The sequence below is a fragment of the Lactuca sativa genome, chromosome 8 (genome assembly GCF_002870075.4).
Source record: "Lactuca sativa cultivar Salinas chromosome 8, Lsat_Salinas_v11, whole genome shotgun sequence".
In the NCBI taxonomy this organism is placed as follows: Eukaryota; Viridiplantae; Streptophyta; class Magnoliopsida; order Asterales; family Asteraceae; genus Lactuca; species Lactuca sativa.
In genome coordinates this window covers 281,301,805-281,320,888 of record NC_056630.2, presented here as the reverse complement: position 1 = coordinate 281,320,888, position 19,084 = coordinate 281,301,805, and positions in this window count along the sequence as shown.

Genomic DNA, 19,084 nt, shown 5'->3' with positions numbered 1-19,084 from the left:
CCTAAATCTTTTTCAAACACACTAATATGATCAAAATCAGTATAATTGAGCTCATGATGCACCAACAGATATTCATTTTAATAAAAAAGAAAAACTTAAACAAGCTACCTGTTGATAAATAGGAAATTTAACAGAGAATATTGATTATTACTATTTGTTGACCTTGATGTTGATATGTGGTCTTTCTCCAACTTCGTTACCTACAAAAGAGGAAAACAAAAGTAAAAAACCGGCATAATCTATCTAATTAAACACTTTTTTTAGTCAAAATAAGTTTTGTAGACTATTGTTGTGTATTTTGGAACTAGCGCAAACGTGATGATTAATTTTAACATTTTTTAATAAATCAAAATTGTGTTGTTAAAGAAGTAGGGTATGTAGCACAGACTTCCAAGTGTTGAAGAATACATACCGTCATATATTTCCTGAATCATCATTGATGCTATTATGCCACCGTAGGAATCAACACCAACATAGAATGGATTATTGAGAAATTTAGTATGATCCATAAGCCACTGTTGGGATTTACATAACAAGCTTATAATATAGAAAGGGAAACAAAGCTATATTATATTATGTTATATGATGTTAGAACCTAATGAAATTCCTGGTCATATGGGCTGGCGTTAGGTAATTGTGGGCTTCTTGAGAAATTTAGTATGATCCATAAGCCACTGTTGGGATTTACATAAGAAGCTTTGAAGGTTAATTAACCGCAATAGATACAGTAAACCATAAATTTGTACCACGATTAGATCATCTGAAGTCGACTTCCTCGGTTTCAATATACCTTGCGTTGATGCTATTATGGAATTCAACTCAAAGCTAGTACAATCAAATCAATAATCACATAAATGCAATCTCCTTCTCTTCTTTCAGTGAATCGTATTTACAATTGAACTAGATCTGAGGAAGAAGAATAAGATAAAGACGAAGGGAAATGTGAATGTGATGTATTGAGAGTGTAGAAGATTGTGGGATTTCAAGTGTGGAGTTTGTGGTTTTGTTGGAAGCAATGAGATTCCATGAATGGCCGGCAAATGAAACCGCACCTTTTCCAATCTTTACATGGGAAGAAGAAGCTTTTGGAGTAAAAGAAAGATAAAAAGGGGGAAGGGATTTGGGTTTGCTGCAGCCATGAAGAGGAAGCATGGAGGAGTTGACGGGTCGTTGGACAAGAAGGTAATAGTCACGCTCTGCGTAGCGTCAAGGAGCAGAACGACGAGAAGAGGGAGTATTGATGATATTACCTGCGTAGGGTCAAGGAGCATAATGATGAGAAGAGGTGCGTTTGTGATAGAGGCACGTTCGTGATAGAGAAAAGAAAAAAGGTTTCAAAATAACATATAATTAGAGAAGGAAGGATGTGAAAGCATAAAAGGCAAGACCTAGGGTTCTGGTGGGTTTGCTAAAATTAAAGGGTCGGATTGAGTGAATGAAGGTGAAGTGCGGATTGAGTTAAGGTTCAATGGCGGTGGTGGCGGTGGCAGCGGCGGTGGCGATGGCTTAGGGTTTATAGAGAGAAGGAAGGAGTGAATGAAGGGAGATACTGAGGAGAGAGGGTAGACGTGGGGTTCTTTAAAATTTTAGAATTCAGACGATTTCATTTTCCCCCTTTAAAACGCACGTTTAAGCAAAAAAAAATATAAAGCGACATTTGAAGTAGACACACATTTAAGATAAGTGCCCTCCGTGTTTGTATTTTTTTTTCTTTTCTGACACTAATTTCAGGGCACGCATAAATGCGCGCCCTCTATCCTTCAAATTTTAGAAGAGATGACATTATTTTTAGGGCCCCCACTTTTGCATATCGTAAATCACTGCGTGTCATTGTTTGCGCGTCCTAAAAGGCTGTTTTTCTAGTAGTGAACAGCCCATGAACGAGATATTACCTCCAAGGAACGCCCCAACTGCAATGAAACTCGAATCCAAGCAAATCCCCTTGCTCCAAGCCTTCAAACTCCCAAAATTCTTCAACAAACACCTCCTTCAAGCTCCCAAATGAGATATGATCTCTCACACACGAAGGCTAAGGGATTCTGGACTTGAGGATGAATAAAGAGGCTGAGAGTGGGCTGTTATGTTCTTTATATAGGGCTCAACCCCGGGAATTAGGGTTTTCTCCACTCAGCGCCTACTCGCCGAGTCGGCTACTTAACACGCGACCCAGTCGCGACTCTACTCGCCGAGTCCAACCATGGACTCGCCGAGTCACTCTTTCCCAACTTACTCTTTTAGCCCTTCTACTCTACTCTTGATATTTCGGGATGTTACACTGTTCCTCCAGAAAATCCTAATTTCCTGCTTTGATGAAAGATAAGTAAAAATGACTCTACAATCCTTTCTACGAGTACTAAATGGATACAAGTTATAAAAAGCCCAGAGTAAACAAACAATTGGTTGTGTAAATCTGCCCTAAGTCCATAACCAAACACGAAACAGGAAATGAGGAGGAAGTCACACATCCCATTGTTTGTTAGGTCTTCGTTTTATATAACCCTGGTGTATTCACTTGGTACTCACGGAGTTAACTATAATAGTTCCTTTATATTTGATGAAAACATTATTTAAGAAAAACGCTTATTTCCTTTAGTAAAATTAGTAACCACAATAGTTCCTTCTATAATCACTTAGTTTGTACTAGTTATATAATCTAATATCGAACGGATAGTTAATTGTGTGAATATTCCCTAAGCCCACAACCAAACAAGGAACAGGAAGTAAGGCGGAAATCACACATCCAACTACCTATCGGATATTAATTATATATAACTTTGTTGTATAAACTAAGATATTATAGAATTAACCACTTAAGGTCCTTTAAGTTATAATGGTTTAATAAAATGGATTAAACCGTTTTACTGAAAAGTTTCTAGTTTTGTCTACCAAATGTTCTACTTGAAAAGTATGTTTTGTATTGGAAAACGATGTATTAAATTTGCATACTATGACCTGACCCATACCTGGTACTCCTTATGATTACTTAATGTATATGGAATATATATATATATATATATATATATATATATATATATATATATATATATATATAAGTAAGATCGGATAGATAGTAGACTGGGTGCATCTGCTCTAAGCCCACAACCAAACAAGGAACAGGAAATGAAGTAGAAAACACACATCCTACTATCTGTTGGACTCAATTTATATATATCCCTGATGTATAAACTAAGGAATTATAAATTTAGCATTATAGGTCCCTTTCTACTGAATGTACTAAGACTTGACTGTTCTGTTTGTCGTTTGTAATGATGAAAGTATTCAGTAATGTTTGTAAAAAGTGACTATTGAAGCACTAACTACCTTAAAACCAGTTTGTTGATTTAGGTTAAAATGTGATGTGATTATCACCATACTAATATGACACGTGCTTTACCACGACGACCTAATGGTGCTGAAACTGATGTGATATTTGTCACCCATAGACTTGCAAGTTCTACTGTAGCTAGCAGCAAGGTGTGGGGTGTCAATCCCGTATAGATTTATACACAAACTCATGCTCTCCCTCCAAGAGACTCTGGTTACAAAATGCAACCTAGCAAGTATATTGCTAAGTCGTGAAGTAGTGACTCGCATTAATGTTATAGTATTCTTATATTAGTATTGTATGTTCTCTCAGTTCTAGTGTATTGGGTGTTCTCTTTGCTTCTCATTATAGTATGTTCCTCCCTATTTCTCAGTATAGTATGTTTGAACTCCTAAACTATACCTATTATAGTTTACTAGTATGTTTGCTTGAAGTATTACTGACTTGAAGAAAAGACTCATTTATCTACTAAGTTATGATTGTACTTAAAAAAATGGAGTTTTATAACCTATAAAGTAACATAACTTAAAAATTAGCTTTTTGAAATGTTTTGACCACTTATAAGTACATAAGCAATCCTTTAAATGATGTTTATATCAAAACATTTACACAATTATCATTGTGTCCAACTTGTATTCCCTCCCCCCCCCCCTTAAAAGCATTTAAAACAGTTTAAAAGATTGATTATAGGGGTATGAACTCACCGTATGTGGGTGATTCAACTGCAGATGCGTGTAAGGATGAGAAGTTCCACGAATGAATTCCCGAGACTCAAACGAGTCCTAAATGACATATATTGGCATATATAGGCCTGTAATTAGTGTTTAAAGCAACTAACATGTAAGGAAAAAACCTTAGGGACTAGGAAACACTTGAAATGAAGTGTTGGAATCACATGTGATTGATCAAAGGGGAGTGCACGGCCAAAAGAAGTGTGTTCATGGCCACACTTGAGTTTACAACCATGATGTTTACGGTCTAGGGTGTTTACGGCCAAAGGAGTTTACGACAGTAAACTCCTAGAAATCACTCTCAAATCTTTGTTCCAGGTATTTAGGCTAATGATTCTAATAGGTAACAAGTATATGGAAGGAATACTCACGATTTAGAAGCCTAAAAAGGAGTTTTCGGCCACCAAGAACAAGTGTGTGTGCTTGGTGTTCTTGGTGAAAGATGAAGATCTTGAAGATCTACCCAAAAAGATTATTTCCATGGATGAAATCAAAGGGTGATACATGAATAAGAAGGATAATAACTCAAAGATGGAAGAAATACTTACGTTTTTGAAGATCTAGGATGAAGAACTCTATGATACTTGAGAGAGAAAGGGTAGTTTGCGTCTAGGACTTGGAAAAATGAAGAAAAATAAAGAAAACAATTATATATATAGGGGTAGCTTACGGGTAGGAGGGTGTTTACAGCCGTACATAGAGTATAGGATCGTAAACCCCATGTGTTGGGTTTTCTGGATCGATTTCATTCCTCAAATACTAAGTTAACTCATTTCAAGTTCCATTCCATAAGTGTACTAGGCTTAGAACTCATTAGAATGACCCTTAACAAGGCTAGAAGGCAATAGAATTAGGTCTAAATTTTGGTTAATTGGCTGGATTTACAAGATAAAAATTTTCGGGTTGTCACACACACACACACACACACACACACATATATATATATATATATATATATATATATATATATATATATAGAGAGAGAGAGAGAGAGAGAATCTCCTTATGTTGAACCATTCCAAAATTCGATTATGATTACGACATCCTTCTTCATAGTCAAATTATGAAAACATGGCAAAAAAAATTGTACAAAAAACTGGTCTAGGATCACGTCTCTTTATATGAAACATCAAGAACCGTGTCCCATATGCTTTGGGTATAGGATCGATTACATGTGCTATAATATTTATCCTTTCTAAATTTTCCAAATGCCTGGGGTATTAAAAGGGGGAAAAGTACTAGAACTGGATTTCACTAAAGTGATTAAGCATTTGTCGGGAACAATCTGAGGTTTACCAATGATTGGTTGCTCATGGAAAATTAGAAGTATAGTGTTTATTTTGAAAGGACCATACTGACATATTTTGAAAAGTGACAACTCTTGTTTAGAAGTGATAGTCAAAATGGGAATGTGGAAATGTTTCCATAGGAGGAAGATATTTATTAAATCTGAGTAAGATTAGAAAAACTTAATGCAAGAAGGATGTTCAAAGGAATGTACTTTGAATTTGAGACTTTGTTTCCATGGAATTGCTCTCCATTGGAATACTTTGTAATGTCTGTTGTTGAGTCTTTGTGGCTTTTGTGCATAGTTATTACAAGAGGATCACTGCATACAAGTTTAGAATCTAACAGATTTTGGTAAATGGCAAAGAATATTGTATTCTTACATATACGATAAGGATTTGGATTATGAAATGAGCATCATTGAAATCATGTTCAACTGGTCTATTTCACAAATTAAGGATCATAGACAAACATAGTGTGCATACTTGGAGTATTGCATAGCTATTGTTTGGAGAAACATAGTGTGCATGCTTGGAGCATGGCATGACTATTGTTATAATTCAAGTATTAGGTTGATAAATCAAAACATTATACAATGAATAATATGTAATCAATATGGTGATATATTAATGGTGTTTTATTTATATTCATAAGTTCTGAGACCATATTTGATTCAGTTATTCTTGTGTTTCACTTTGCATGTTTTAACTTCCAAAATAACTAGGTTATTCTTCCTGAACGACTAAGTTATTCAAACCATCCACCGTCGATAATACGTTGGAAGTAGGTATTAAGGCAAGATTGTCATGAATTGGGTTTGTAGATGTCTAAAGTGTTTAGGCATAGCAAAATTTGTTGCAACATTCATGTGTGCTCCTGGAATGAGATTCGAGTATTGGATTAAACCCACGCTCATTTGACTCACTTCATGGATTTTATCACGAGTAATCATGAGACGATAATATCTTATATTCTTCCAACCTAGATATATGATTTGTTACCTATGAGTTGGTTGTGCATTGATTGTACGAAAACGCATCAATAACTCGATGTTATAAGATGTAGCTTTTTGTATGATTCAAAAAGTAGTAGGACAAGCATATGAGTTGAAGTTTATCCATTCCTTTTACCCTTGGAGGGATAAAAGCGATATTTGTGGGCCCCTCGATGATTTAGTGATGACAAACATAAGTGCTCGGCCGGGCCTGGACTGATTTGATTTGTTCAATTAGTCGGTCGTCATAAATAAGAAATTAGGAAACAACAGATGGACAGAGAGAATGATTATAATCCATGTCTCAGTCCATATGATATCTAGAATGGAGGAATATATGATCCTTTATCTAATGGACGCGTCATTAATTTGTTCAGAGTACGACATCGGCTTTTAAGAGCTACGATTGCTAGTTGGGTTGCAGAGTCATACACAATAATAGTTTTAGAGTTATCCAAGTGGGAGACTGTTGGATTAGTGTCTAAGTCCATAACTATAATCGGTATGTACTTGACCCGATTTGGCATAGTCCATTTGGGTTGCATGGCATCGGAACAATTTGGATAGACTTTTGTGAGAAAAGGATATTTATGATTTATTAATATATTATAAGTTCTAATATATTAATATGAAATCATATTATTTACTTAGTATTGATCAAGAATTAATTTGGAATTAATTTTGTGATCAAAAGACACTAATTAAATATACGGGGATTGATTGTGTAAATCATTCATTCTTATATATGTGGGCTTATGATCAATAGTTCTTCATGTTGGGCTAAACCCGTTGAGTAATCCATGGATACTCCATGGAGTTTTTAACCCATGGAGCATGAAGAATATGGAAAAACATGAGTTACATGGAGTAACCCTAATAGCCACAATATATAAAGACCCCATAGCTCAAGAAATCGGCCCTAAGGGTTTCATATGAGAGGGCTAGCCGATTTTGAGCATAAGGACTTTTCTCTCAAGTTATTCCAAGTTGTTTTTGGTGTTGTGTGAACCATTTGAGGTGTCACACTTAGGGCACTAGGCTCTTAAGCTCCATGGAACCAAGCTACAACAAAGAGGTAAGTTATCCTAACTAGTATCTTGTATTGCTTATGTCAAATTGCACGCTAGTTATAGGTGAATGTCGTGGATACCATTTGCATGTATAATTAGTGAAAACATAGATCCAAGGTATTTGTGGTGTATGTACACCATAGGATGTTGTTGGATACTAAAACCCATCACTTACTAAGATCACTAACTATTGTTTTCCTGTGGATGTTTCAGGTTTGATCCATGCAATGCAGGATCTCAGAGACAAAGCAAGGAGGCCAAAGAAGGATTACAAGTCCACCAGTTGGGAAGACAAGTCCAAATAGTGTGGTTACCATGAAGACTTCGATTACATGACAGAGGATTGTATAGCCCTAAGAAAGGAGATTAGCTACCTCCTTAGCAAGGGGCATCTCAAAGAGATCCTCGGAAGAAAGAAAGAAAAGTCCAAGGAGAATAACCAGGATGGTCACAAGATCCCAGAGAAACCAGGATCTCCACCCTCAAACGCCAAGATAGTTAACATTATCTGAAGCGGATCTAACATTTGTAGTACTTCTTACTCTCAAGCTAAAAGACATGCCAAGGTTTTTAAAACAGAAAAGGAGGATAGAACAAGGAAGAATAACTTGGTAAGTAATGGAAAGGAAAGCACGTTTGACTAGACGGACATGGAAGGGATCTAGGATCCTCACCATGACGGACTCGTGATAACACTGTACATTGCTAACCACTTCGTCAGAAGGATCCTTGTTGACAGAGGATCCTCAGTCAACATCATACTTTTGGATACACTAAAAAGGATGAACATCCCGAAATCAAAGATAAGCAAAAGATCCACGGTCCTCATAAGATTTAGAGGAGAAACGAAACACACTATTGGGGAGATAAAGCTACCAATATACATAGAGGGGGAAAACTCTATACAAAATTTATGTGTTATTGACACTTTATCTTCTTATAATGTGATATTAGGTAGACCGTGGATCCACGAGAAGAAAGCAGTTCCATCAACATATCAATAATGTGTAAAGATGCCTACATCGTGGGGAATAGTGAAGATCATGGGAGATCAATAAGATTCAATGGAATGTTATAAAACCTCTATGAAGCCTATGACCAAACCCCATCAAGCATAGCAATTAAGGTAGGGGGCATGATATGTTCTAGAAACGAAGGAGTATTACGTGAAGGAAGTGCTCCTAAACATCGAGGATCCTGAAACCAAAGTCCTCATAGGATTGTCAATACCTGAGCAAATAGAGCAAGTCCTATTAAACTTCCTTCGAACTAGAAGCAAGACTTTCGCATGGAAACAAGAAGATATGGCAAGTATAAACAAGAGTATAATCATTCACAAACTTAATATTGATCCTTCTTTCAGACACATACACCAAATGAGAAGAAAGTTTGCATCCTAAAGGAATCATATCATCCAAGAAGAAGTGGAAAAACTCCTCAAGACAAGGACGATCAAGGAAGTGAAGTTCCCAAGATGGCTAGCTAATGTAGTTGTCGTACAGAAGAACAGAAAATGGCGAGTATGTGTAGACTACTCGGATCTTAACAAGGCTTGCCCTAAGGATCCTTTCCCTCTAATACACATTGACTCTATAATAGATGCAACGGCTAGCCACGAACTCTTAAACTTCATGGATGCTTCAGCGGGATTATGTCACACCCCCAAACCAGAACAGTGGAAACGTTCGGGGGCGGATGACATCATATACAATATCATAACAATTGAGTAATAGTAAAGAATGCAACACAACCGTCATAAATATAATTTAAATGGTTACATTGTTGTATGAGTTACATGTTTCCAAATAAATTATAATATGATGACAAAATGAGTTTTTAACTGGCGCCTTAGCGTCTCATCCATAAAAGCTGGTGATTACCTGTACTACTGATTCCCTGAGAACAGAAGTTGTTTTGAAAAAGTGTCAACAATTAAGTTGGTGAGTTCATAAGCATTTTGTATGAGAAAATGTATGCCTTTTCATGTAAAGTAATTGTGTTTGTTTCCAGAAAATCCAATATTTTCTATAAAATGAGTTGTAGCCTTAAATGTTCCAAGACCGAAATGTATAGGTATTTTCCATACTTAAATTAGTGTATGTAGTTTTTATATGTATATAAAACCATTTAAGTGTTTGTTAGCCCCGTAAACCAAAACGTGTTGTTAATACCCCCATGTGATTTAGTATAACCATGCTAGCGATTAGTTGGCCTGTGACGACGTTGTTCAGACGTCGGAATGTTATGACATTTGTCACCCCAGACCTACCTGTCTAACTATAACTAACAATTTATGTGTGGGATTGTCAGTCCCGTATAGATCTATACACAAGTATCACGTTCTCCCTACAATAGATTATGGTTTATAATACAAGACTTATGTTATGTACTTAAAAGTACGGGGAAGCCAAATGTCTCACAAAATTTGTATCAACAGGTTTATGTGTGAAAAATCCATTTTTCTTGTAAATGTATGTATTGCCCTTTAATAGCGTGAAAATAGTGTTAATATTCCATAAACTATACCTATTATCGTTTGTAAATGTATGTTTCGTCGAAATGAAAACTTTTGTTGACTAACGACTTTGCATGTAAAAGTTTGTAATTTTGGTTGTAACGTTATTTTACGTATAAAAAGATGTAATTATATAAAATGTAAGAAAACATAAGTAACAATTGTAATTTAACACAAGTTTTCTTGTGTTTCACTTGTATCCCCCAAAAACATAGAAAAACTTTAGAAAATGTAGGAGTATGAACTCACCTTGAGTTTGATCGCGGTTACATTAAAATATTCTAAAACATATAATTTTAGAATATATTGCATATTTTATTTTTACGAACAATAGAATATTAGAATATTTTACTAAAAAAATTTGTTTTCATGGTCTCACAAAATTATATTCGTCTCAAATGAACACACACACACACACACACACACACACACACATATATATATATATATATATATATATATATATATATATATATATATATATATATATATATATATATATATATAGGGTTAGGTTAATATAAGACAGCCTAATTTTGTGAGACCGTGAGATGCAATTCTAATCATTCATTTGGTAGATATAACAGAAAACATTTTTAAAAGACAAAATAATTGAAAATTTTTGAAAAAAAAATTTCAAATATTATTTTCGGAATTTATATTTTCGAAAAATAAAACCAAAAAAATAAAATACGAAATAAAAAAATACTTTTTTTTACATATTCTAATAGAATAAATAGAATATTCTATATATCTGAGAAAATTAGTAAATGATTCTAACATTCTAAAAATCATATTAGAATATTTACAGTGTAATATAATATTAAAATATTTTTTTTAAAAAAAACGGTAATTTTTATTTTATTTTTATTAGGTAATTAAAGTTCCAAAAATAATAATTAAAAAAAGAATTTTTGGATTTTTTCTTTTATTTTGCATTTTAAAATTATTTTTAAATTTGGTCTCACGGTTTCATAAAATTAAAATGGTCTCAAAAGAATATATATATATATATATATATATATATATATATATATATATATATATATATAATAAAAGCAACTACAACAAAAAGCTATAGAAAAAACTCACACCCTCTTACTAGCCAATAAAAATATCGATCTAAATCTTGAAAACCTCGAAAATGCAAGTTAACTGCGAGTAGGATGCTGCAAAAAAAAGTACTAATAAATAACATTTCAGAAATTTGTCCAAAAAAATAATTAATGGCGGTACAAATGTTGATTTAATACAAGATATTGACAAAACTTTATTTACTCGCACACACATAGAAAATTTCAAGCATAGAAAATTTGTCTGATGAGTAAAGCCAAAACGACTGATGAGTAAGCAAATGCAGCTCGTGCTACAGTGAAGACTGCTTTCGTAGCTCACACGCCTACTTCGATCCGACACGTGACTTCTTTTGGACCACCCACCCTTTATATTTCTAACTATATATATATATATATATATATATATATATATATATATATATATATATATATATATATATATATATATATATATATATATATATATATATATATATATATATATATAGGAAGGGTTCATGCCAAAATGTAATTAATTTGCAAAAAAAAACAAGAAAAACTTATGATATTGTGTCACCTCAATATTATATTTTGGAAAATAATTAATCCAAACTTTGAAATAAATGATCATAATCGATGATAAATGAGAAATTGTTTCATATTAGAAAAATATGATTTTTAACATTTTTATTATGAAAACATTAATTTAACAATGATTAAGGACGCGAAAAAAAATAATTATTTAAACCGTCTTTAAATCTATATTATCATAACACTATCCAATGTAAACATACTATCTTTAATTTATTGCTAATAAATTTATTTTTTTATACTATATGTGTATGATTTTCTTAAGATAAAATCTATTTTCGCGTTTTCGCAAAATATTTATATTTTCGAATGAACCTACTTGTGTGTGTGTGTGTATATATATATATATATATATATATATATATATATATATATATATATATACACACACACACACACACACATAGAGAGAGAGAGAGAGAGGATGGTTCATTTGACATTAAAAAATAACAGAGATATTGAGATTTAATCTAAAACACATATTTCTTATTTACCACTCTAACACTTCGGCATATCGACAGCAACGAGGTATGCCTAATCATAATGCTTATATGCTAGAGAGGTATAATCGTATATGATTATATATGCTTAGACGTATATGTGTAATCATAAATGATTATACATATATGTCTTTACAAATTGAGTAATCATGTATGATTATAACGGTTGGTGACAAAAACGGTGGTGATGGTAGAGGTGGCGGTGATTTAAGTAACGTAGGTGGCTATGGTGGGACGGCTGGTGGCTATGGTGTTGGTTTTGGCGGTTGTGGTGGTGGGGAAGGTGGCGGAGATGAATGGAACGGGTGGCGCTACATAAGCATTGATGATTATAAGTTTATAACTGACCCGTCGCGCCGGTACGCCAGAGGGTTAGAGAGGTAGATGTGAATTATGTGGCAGAGGTTTAATATCAAGATCTCTATTTTATTTTGAATCTCAACGAAACTTACATCTCTCTCTCTCTCTCTCTCTATATATATATATATATATATATATATATATATATATATATATATATATATATATATATATATGTGTGTGTGTGTGTGTGTGTGTGTGTGTGTGTAATTTTTGTTCAAAAAATTGATTAAGTAATAGTCAACCAAATTGTATGAAAGGGTGTGGTATTAAAGGAAATGCAAGTATCGAATAATGATCAAAATGAGACTAGTGAGTTACAAGGAAAACCCTTAATCCTTTATAGGATCTCTATCATAAAACCGTGAGATATGATAATGAGCACTTGCCTTGTTTTTATTGATTTAAATGTAAGATTATAGAAATGGTGATGGTAATACGAATACAAATGTAGTAGTAAAGCTAATCATGTATGTAGTGTGTGAATTACATGTGTATTTATAGTCTAGACTAATAACAAGAAGTTTGATATTTCTGGAATCCTCTTGAATGAGTATATACACGTTTCTTGACTTGGTATTCCCGGGTCTTAAGGCTGGTTGAAGTGATTCTTCATTGAGAATAAGGTGCTATTGGTTTTTCTGAAGCCAAAATGTCTGCAGTCTGCAGACCACATCTGCAAACCTCTGCAACAGAAGAGATGGACCAAACGTCTGCAGTCTGCAATAAGAAGATTGTTTGTTTTTTAACGTCTGCAAACTGCTAAAATAAACTGAATTTTAAATAAAATTCTTTTACAAACTTCAAATGATTTTTCTACACCAAAATTTTAATAAAATAATCATACAACACTGAAAATAAAATTCATTCAACTAAATTAGTCATACAACAAAAAAATAGTTTTACAATAACCAATCTATCTTAGACAAATAAGATTTTATAAGGTATTGTAAAAAATATTTTCAAAAAAAAGAATTTTCAACAAAAATCACCACATTCACAGTAATATTTCATATTTCCAGCACAATTTTTCATATTTTAATCAAGAAAAAAACTTGATTTCAACAACAATTTTCACAGCAATATTAAATAACAATTCACAGCATTTTCAGCAACATCTAACATCAAGTTTAAGAAAAAAAACCATTTTCAACAAAAAGAATCAACAAATTTGACTAGATTATAGACTTTTCAACAAGAATAAACAACATTCACAATATTCAGCATATTAAACAACTTAAAAGGATCTTTCAACATCAAAATTGAATTTTTCAGCAATGTTATGGAATTTCTAGAAATTATTTTCACATTTTCAACACTATTTTCTTATTTTCAGCAACAAAAAATTTGATTTTCAGCAACAAAAAACTTGATTTTCAGCAATCTTATGAAATTACTAGCAACATACATAAGGAATATGATTTTCAGCACTATTTGCATATTTTCAACAACAAAAAACTTGATTTTTAGCAACAAAAAAACTTGATTTTCAGCAATCTCATCAAATTTCCAGCAAAATACACAAGGAATATGATTTCCAGCAACATTTAATAAGAATTTTACACATGAAAATCTATTTTCAACCATATTTTCGGATTTCCAATATCCAACAACAAATTCATACAACAAGAAGCAATTTCAGCAAAATTAAACCACATATTTCAGTACATTAGCGAGTTTTCAAGCAAGATTAATCATCAATTTGATGTTAGAACCGGAAAAAAAAAGCGAAGAAAAAAGAAAGCAAACCTGTTCGCTACGTTTGTTCGTCTGCGATGGGAGAGGAGGCATTTTTTGTTGCTTGCAATCGGAGAGGAGGCGGCGGCGGATGGCGGTGCTGATCGGAGAAGATGAAAGATGAAGACGATGTTGGAGCGAGGCAGGAGCGTCGATTGTGGGTGAAACGTGAGAATGGATGGGCCGAATAGAGAAAGAAAAGAAAAATGCGTGTTTTTTTAGGTTAAAAGGACCTCGCAGATCTTAGAAGATGTTACTCCATGTCTGTTTGGTGAAGACCTCGCGCAGACATTTTTGGATCTGCCCACTTCGAAAAAACAAACACACTGTGAGGAACTATGTCTGCGCGTGGTATGCGTGACGCAAACAAAAGTGATTTCGCAGATCTGCAGCAAAAAAAAAAAAAACAGCCTCTAAGTCTTATGTTGACTAATATTGTACATGTGAGAAAAAGAAATATAAATATATATGTTAAAAGTGTTAGGAAATTATAACGATAATGATCAGGATCCTAGGGTATGGTTAAGGATCCTGAGGCCTCATTAACATCAAGGATCCTGAATATGTGTGGCAACCCGAAAATTTCTATCTTACATTCTTCATTTCTTATCAAAGTTAAACTCATTTTTGCTATTTTCTAGCAATGTTTGGAGTCAAATAGAGTGTCTAAAGCTTAATATAAGCAGGGTAGGAGTCATGGGATAAGTATTGTGGGTGTATCGCCTTGCATTTGAGCCAATCACACCAACACAAGGTGTGTGCGGCCACACACCCATCCCAACCGCACACACTCCCCCTATATATTCAAGACTTAGTCATTTTTGAACACATTCTACACTTCTTCAAATCTAGGACCTGAAAATCCTCTCAAATATCATCCAAATCTCCTTGAGGATCTTCATAAAAGGTAGCATCTTAAGCCAAGAACACCAAGAACACTAGGTATACGGCCGCACACACCATGTATGGCTGCACACCCAACCTCACACGCCATGTAGGGCCGCACACCTGGCCGCACACACACACATATAGTGTGTATTTTGGCCATACACTCCTTTGTGAAGCCATATACCCCCTTCATACAATCATATATGGTTGTAACACTTCAATATAAGTGTTTACTAGTCCCTAAGGTGGTCCCAATTCAATAATCAGTTGTTTTAAACACTAATTGGATTCATATATATGATATTATATGTTAACTAGGATCCGCGTGTATGTTCAAGTCTCAGCTTGACACTTGGCAGCCTATCCGACACTTTCATCCAAAACACTCACTATAGGTGAGTTCATACCCCCTTAATCAATGGTTTAAATGTTTTTAAGTGCTTTCAGGGGGGGATACAAGTTAAATACTTATAGTTATTACATCAATCACATGTGATTAATAACTACACCATCAGTGGTTTTCCTTACTGTTCAAACTGTTTACCAAACTGCTATACTCCAAACTGTTTTACGAAGTCTTTTACTTATCAAATAATTTTACTTAAACTCTTTCATACTTATATATTGTCAAATGCATGTCTATGAATGTATAGTTATATAAGCAATGTTTAAAAGACTTAGGAATGCCAGCTTGCTTTAATTCCTTTTCCTTGTTTGGATGTGGCTTTAGGGCATCGGTTATCCGTTCGAAGGTCGTTTAAATATTAGTTGTATATCATGTATACACACATAGTCATAAAAGTTCCTTCAATCAGTTCTATACCTTTGGGTAGCAAGGGTACACAAACATGATCATACATTGCTAGTAAACTACTATAGGAGTAGTTTAGCAAGATACTAATACTATTACTAGAATAATGAAACCTACAATGAGTCAATTCATACATGAGTCAAGAGATACAATGCCCTTGGGTAGCAAGGGTATACAAACAATAGACACTATGACGAGAAACAAACAATAGACACTATGACGAGAAACAAACATACATGCTAGACAGAGAAAGAACACACGGTACAGCTAGCACACATATACATTAACACAATCATGTGAGCCATTAAACAGGGCATGGCACTACCTGCCATGACTGTTTTTGTATCAGAATCTCCTTAATTGGGGAGCGTGTGAGTTTGTATATAGATCTATACTGGATTGACTATCCTACACCTTGCTGCTCGCTATAGATGGACTTGTAAGTCTACGGGTGCCAAACGTCATTTCTACGGCATCTTACATTGTCGTTTTACTATTGAGTCGGTAGCAAGATATAGGCCGATCACATGTTACCTTAAAATCTACAGTTGCTTAAGGTAGCTAGTACAACAGTAGTTACTTAATACAACACTACAGTACTATAATATTTTCCCATTACATTCACTTCGAGAACATGCCACGATGCACAGTAATGTAAAAACTATATTTTTGGTTAATGATAGTCGGATTGGGAAAATACACACTCTTACGTGAGACACACACACAAATACTAGATGCCTTGGTAGAAGGCTACTTTTAGTAGATAACATAGGGTTTTCTAGGAGAGTTCAAACAAATACAAACTTCACAAAACTTATACAAACATCTTACAAATGCTTTCACATAAACAAAGACACTAATATACTTATGATCTCACCAGCTTTAAAGTTGATACTCGCTTTTGTTGGATTAATGTCTAAGTCCATAACTATAATTGGTAAGACTTGACCCGACCCGGCATGGTCCATTTGGGTTGCATACCATCATGCACTTGGATAGACTATAATGAGAGAAATAAGACACTTATGGTTATTAATATATTATAAGTTCTAGTATATTAATAATAAGAATAATAAGATTATTTAATTAGTATTGATCAAGGATTAATCTAGGATTAATTAAGTGATCAAAAGAAGACTAATTAAATATATGGGTTGATTGTGTAAATCATCCATACTTGTATAGTGGGCTAATTCTCCATGGATAATCAAGTTGGGCTAAAACCCATAGGATGGTCCATGGATGCTCCATGGTGTATTTGAACCCATGGATCCAAGGAAATGGAAAGCCATGACAATTAGGAGTTTACCCTAATTGTAACACTATATAAAGATATTATTCTTGGCAAAATCGGTCACTAGTATTATTCTAGAGAGGGCTAGCCGATTTCATGAGTTGTAGAATTCTCTCAAGTTATTCTAAGTGTTTTTGATGATTGTGATTCCATTTGAGGTGTCACACTTGGGGCACTAGGCACTCAAGCTTCATGAAGACTTTCTACATCAAGAGGTATGTATTCTATCTTGTTACATTCATTGTTTTGTATGCTAGATTAGGATAATACCTTGGAAGTTCTTATTTGCATGTATAATAGAGAAAACATAGATCCAAGGTATTTAGGGTTGCATGTACACTTAGGAGTGTTAGAATGCTCAAAACCCAACAGTGGTATCAGAGCCTAGGCTTGTTTTCTTGTTATACCTGCAATAGAAGCTGAAAAAAACGAATCTGGTGCTGTCTGATCATCAGACTCGGCGAGTCCATCAGAGGACTCGGCGAGTCCATGCCTAAAATGTGATCAAGTCGATCCAACTCGCCGAGTTTGTTCATGCACTCGACGAGTTGGACCCCCAGACAGCATATTTTCGAGTTTTTTGGCTAGAAATGGACTAGGAACATTACCCTAAGTTGTTTTTGAACTTATAAACTTGTTTTTGATGTGGTAATGTTCATGCTAATCCATTTTCAAAGATAATTGTCAATAGATTCATGTTTTGTATTAGTTTAAGGTTTAGACTAATTACATGAAAAAGTTTGATTTGAATTATCTTGTTCTTATGAGTTGCTTAGATTAATAGAAAAGTTAATTGAAATAGTTGTTTTCAATCCATTTTAATCTAAGAGTTGAGTATAAAATGTGTTTGTGTAACTTGTCCTCAAGTTACATGAAGAGTCACATTAAAGACTCATAAAATTCATAAAAGTTGGCAATGGTTACAAAATGAAGAGTCTTGTGTCATTGAATAATTTTTTATGACTCCACAACTTGTCCTCAAGTTATGGAAGTTCAAGAGTCACTTCATTAAAGAAAAATATGTAACCATAATTAAATCCATAAGTTATAAAATAAAGAAAAAGTTAGTTCTTTTATTAGTTTAAAGTCTTCCATAACTTGTCCTCAAGTTATGGAACTTGAAGAGTTTTTGGATTAAAACTACTTTAAACACATAAGTTATGGAATTAATTAGTTTTGAATAGTTTCAAAAACTTGCCCTCAAGTTTTGGAATTTTTAAAGTTTTCTCTTATGAATACTTTAATTCCATGTTAGCCCTTAGAATTTTAAAAGTTAAAATTCAACCCTTATACTTTATAATATTATAAGTTAATAATATATATATATATATATATATATATATATATATATATATATATATATATATATATATATATATATATATATATATGTATAAGAGTAAAGTCAGTCTTACCGCTAGTACGCCTCATTCACGAAGCCGGTCTATAAGGTGGGTATAAGGTTGTTGCCTATAAAATGGCAACTTAATGGGTGTCCACTCTCACCCACCGCTTGCTTGACTGGTGAAGGGTTGTTAGCCGAACGGGTTTGACAGGACTAGAATTCTCCCTTCATTAAAAGTATTAATGATAATACTAAGTAACTAAACTCTTAATAATACCCAATCTTAGTTACTTAGGAAAAATGTGAATAAGGTGCTAACCCATGAAATTACACTTTACACTTTGTCTAAGTCGTTAATGGAGCGTGTGTGGTTAACCGGCACACTAACTTGGACTTAACAAGGTAGGTAAAGGGTGACTTAATGTTTATCATAGTATCGATGGAGCGTGTGTGGTTAACCGGCACATCGATTGAGGGGTAATTTATTAAGGGTACCAAGTGATTTGCATGGTTACTTCACACCTTGTTTTGTGATCCTCGGCATCCCAGTCACAAAACCTGAAGGGCACACTCGAGATTGA